Source organism: Colossoma macropomum, unplaced genomic scaffold, assembly GCF_904425465.1.
Source record: "Colossoma macropomum unplaced genomic scaffold, Colossoma_macropomum, whole genome shotgun sequence".
Classification (NCBI taxonomy): Eukaryota; Metazoa; Chordata; class Actinopteri; order Characiformes; family Serrasalmidae; genus Colossoma; species Colossoma macropomum.
Genome location: NW_023494784.1, coordinates 8528887 through 8533700, shown reverse-complemented (window position 1 = coordinate 8533700; position 4814 = coordinate 8528887).

Here is a 4814-nt window from a genome sequence, read left to right as displayed (position 1 = left end):
TTGAGACCCACCCTGAGTCATTTCTCTGCTGTGATCACTGTATGATGTGGGAATGTATGAGGTGACACTGTACGTCCTGCTCTGAACCTCAGAGACGCTGCCTCAGAAACACAGAGCGCCGTCCATTAATCACACTCCACAGCAGACAGTGAATTAATGAGAGCACGAGTGCTGCAGCTCGGCCCATCTGCTTTACTGCAAACTAACAATCGTGATTAAAACTCCCCTGAGGAACGGCCTCGATTTAGGCCCAATTGTGGCAAATAAGAGCCATTATGTACAGTTAGCACTCAGTACAGTAGCAGAGGATGGCATTACTGTAATAACACTCTGGCTTTACTGTAATAACACTGGCATTACTGTAATAACACTGGCTTTACTGTAATAACACTCTGGCTTTACTGTAATAACACTGGCATTACTGTAATAACACTGGCTTTACTGTAGTAATACTATGGCTTTACTGTAATAACACTCTGGCTTTACTGTAATAACACTGGCATTACTGTAATAACACTGGCTTTACTGTAGTAATACTATGGCTTTACTGTAATAACACTCTGGCTTTACTGTAATAACACTGGCTTTACTGTAGTAATACTATGGCTTTACTGTAATAACACTCTGGCTTAACTGTAATAACACTCTGGCTTTACTGTAATAACACTCTGGCTTTACTGTAGTAAAATTATGGCTTAACTGTAATAACACCCTGGCTTTACTGTAGTAATACTCTGGCATTACTGTAATAACACTCTGGCTTCACTGTAATATCACTCTGGCTTTACTGTAATTATACTCTGGCATTACTGTAATAACACTCTGGCTTTACTGTAGTAATACTCTAGCATTATTGTAATAACACTCTGGCTTCACTGTAATAACACTGGCTTTACTATAATAATACTCTGGCATTACTGTAATAACACCCTGGCTTTACTGTAATAACACTCTGGCTTTACTGTAGTAATACTATGGCTTTACTGTAATAACACTCTGGCATTACTGTAGTAATACTATGGCTTTACTGTAATAACACTCTGGCTTCACTGTAATAACACTGGCTTTACTATAATAATACTCTGGCATTACTGTAATAACACCCTGGCTTTAGTGTAATAACACTCTGGCTTTACTGTAGTAATACTATGGCTTTACTGTAATAACACTGGCTTTACTGTAGTAATACTATGGCTTTACTGTAATAACACTCTGGCTTCACTGTAGTAATATTATGGCTTTACTGTAATAACACTCGGGCTTCACTGTAATAACACCCTGGCTTTACTGTAGTAATATTCTGGCATTACTGTAATAACACTCGGGCTTCACTGTAATAACACTGGCTTTACTATAATAATACTCTGGCATTACTGTAATAACACTCTGGCTTCACTGTAATAACACTCTGGCTTTACTGTAATAACACTGGCTTTACTATAATTATACTCTGCCATTACTGTAATAACACTTTGGTTTTACTGCAATAACACTGGCTTTACTGTAATAACACTCCGGCTTTACTGTAATAACACTCTGGCTTTACTGTAATAATACTCTAGCATTACTGTAATAACACTCTGGCTTTACTGTAATAATACTCTAGCATTACTGTAATAACACTCTGGCTTTACTGTAATAACACTCTGGCATTATTTTTAGATGTGTACTTTTGATCTTAACACAATTTCACCCCAAATGTAGCTGATCTGCTAAGAAATGTTTGGTTCCTGTGGTTTGCGATGCTGTGTGTCACAATGTTGTCTTCAAAAATGAACAAAAGTACAGACACAAGGCTGGAAATACTTGGAGCTGAAATGCTAAAGCTTGAATTCAGTCCATGTTTGTAGGTAACAGTGAGTCAAACAGTGTCAGACACTGCATAATCAAGTCTAAAGCTTACTGAAGAGCTCTACTCGGTTTGGGACGAGTGTGTGATGATTAGGCCTGCAGTTAGCACCATGCTAATTGGTGGGGTGCAAGATTTCTTCCTTTTAGCTGCATTAGCCTCGTAGCTCCAGCGTAAAGCTAAAGAAGCAAACTTCAGACCCCGAACATGCCTTGGCTGATCGGCTACATTTGTAGAAATTAAATTTGACTTCAGACTATCACTTCAGTCTTTCTGGCAGGCTGTGATGACTCGGACTCATAAAAGCAGAAGTGAGGCGGTTGTGATGGAGTAACAGCTACTAACTCAACCTGAATAAGCTGTAATGAATAAGGACTTTTTGCATTAAGATACAAAAAACTAAGGTTGTGTGTAAAACGGCAGCAACTACTCATCTACTGCTGTTCAGGTTGCACAGCAAAGGTGACAAAGATGGAAAATAATGTCACAACATCAAAATATTCTACAAACATCACAAACATACTGATTTTAATGAATAACTACATTTTAAAAACAAAAATTGGAAGAGTTTTATTTCCACTTAGTTTATTTTATTTTGTTTTATTTATTTATTATTTTTTTAAATGATACCAGGGGGTTGATATGCAAGTAATTCTGAATGACCCTGTTTACATCTTAACCAATTAATCATGCAGAATTTTTAAAGCAATTGGTGAAGTTCCCCTTTAAATACATTCAATAGTCCCTGAAGAGGGGTACTTCTTCCATATTTAACGCTATTTTATTATCATCAACATTACATTATTCCATATAAAAGCTCAGAGGACTCGTGTAGGTTCTCTGGTGGTTTTGGATAGTAAATAAAATGTCTATATCTGTGTTGTAGTCATGGCGACCCCTGGTTCCTATCACCACCTCTGTAAAGACATCTGAACCATTTCACATTAAACCACCCTGAATCCGTCTGTCTACATCTCAACCACTGAATTATATTGACATTCTGAAAAATGGGTGGAATTGCCCTTTAAGGTATTCAAGGAAATATATACAAAGCTAAAGACTGTTAAGTGATCTTGTAATGAAAAGCTATCACTCTTTTCTCATTGCGTCGTACAAACAACAATGCAAAAAGCGCAGAACAGCAATAAACACTGTGAAACAGTCCACATAGTGAAATAGTGGACAGTGCAAACAGCCAATGGCAAACACTGCAAAGCAGGACAGTGCGTACGGTGGGGTCCAAAAGTCTGAGACCCCCGGTGTAAATGCTTCTCCTTTGCATTCATTTCTAATCTAATACACATTGTTTCATCACTAATTCAGTTATCAGTATAACAATCTGAGTGAAAAGTACAATCTTTGAAATTTTAATATGAATTTCAGAATTTTTGGTGTTTGTCGCCCTTTTGCTCTAACGAGAGTGTGAGCTGGTACAGAGTCTGGTCACAAGCAGTGACCAAAGCCTCTAATGAACAGATCAAATCCACCTGAGAGTCGCCTGATCACGAGCTTCAGGGTCAGGAATGAAATTCAGAACAATCTGACCTTTTTGTGCAAAGGCCAATGGTGATGTACAGACTTACAGAAGATGGTTCTTCAGGGGTTCTTTAGTAAAGACAATGGTTCTATATGGAACCATAACCACTCAAAGAACCCTTTGCATGATTAAAGGGTTCTTTGCATCTAGAAAGGGTTCTTCAGATGGAGAATGTGCTGTATATGGTTGTATATGTAGAACCGATTTAATAGGGTTCTTACAGCACCAAAATGGTTTTGCTATTGTTATGATGTCAAGCCTGTAACAATTGAAGAACACTTTTTGGTGCTATATAGAGCTCTTTTCAAACAGTTCCATATAGAACCATATAAAACATGCTCTGCATCAATCTGAAGAACGCTTTCATGCATACAGAGAACACTTTAATCATGCAAAGGGTTCTTTGAGTGTTCATGGCTCCATGTAGAACCAAGTTCTCTGCCATACTCTTAAAAAAATGTCAAGGGTTCTTTAGTAAAGAAAATGATTCTATATAGAACCATGAACAATCAACAAACCCTTGGCAGGCTTGAAGAGGTTCTTTGCATTGATAGACAATGTGGTGAAGATGGTTCTATATAGAACCTTTTTGAAAAGAGTTCTAGATAGCTTCAAAAATGTTTGTAACAATAGAGGAACCCTTTTTGGTGCTATATAGAACTCTTCAAAAAGGTTCTGTATAGAACCAAGTAAAACACACTCTGCATCAATCTGAAGAACCCTTTCATGCATACAGAGAACACTGAAATCATGCAAAGGGTTCTTTCAGTGTTCATGGTTCCATGTAGAACCATTTTCTTTACTCTTTAAAAAGATGGTTCTTCAAAGGTTCTTTAGTGAAGAAAATGGTTCTATATAGAACCGTGAACAATCAAAGAACCCTTGGCATGCTTAAAGAGTTCTTTGCATTGATAGATAATGTGGTTCTAAATAGAACCTTCATGAAAAGAGTTCTATATAGCACCAAAAAATGTTCTTCTATTGTTACGATGTCAAGCCTGTAACAATAGAAGAACTCTTTTTGGTGCTATATAGAGCCCTTTTCAAAAAGGTTCTGTATAGAACCAAGTAAAACACACTCTCCATCAATCTGAAGAACCTTTTCACGATGCAAAGAGTACTTCAATCATGCAAAGGGTTCTTTGAGTGTTCATTGTTCTATACAGGACCAATTTCTCTACTAAAGAACCCTTGAAGAACCATCTTTTTAAGTGTGTAGGTACAGTGCAGAATCTTCAGTATTTCTTCTTTGTTTAATTCGTCACAACTATTTAACTTTTTGTTGTTATTTGTAGGATTAAATGAAAACAATCCCAGATTTTCAAAGTGGTCTCAGACAGTTGGAGCCCACCGTGTGTCTGCACAGTGTTTCAGATTATAGTGTGAACAGAAAGCTAGAACAGAGAGTTGTGTCTCATGGTGATGTTG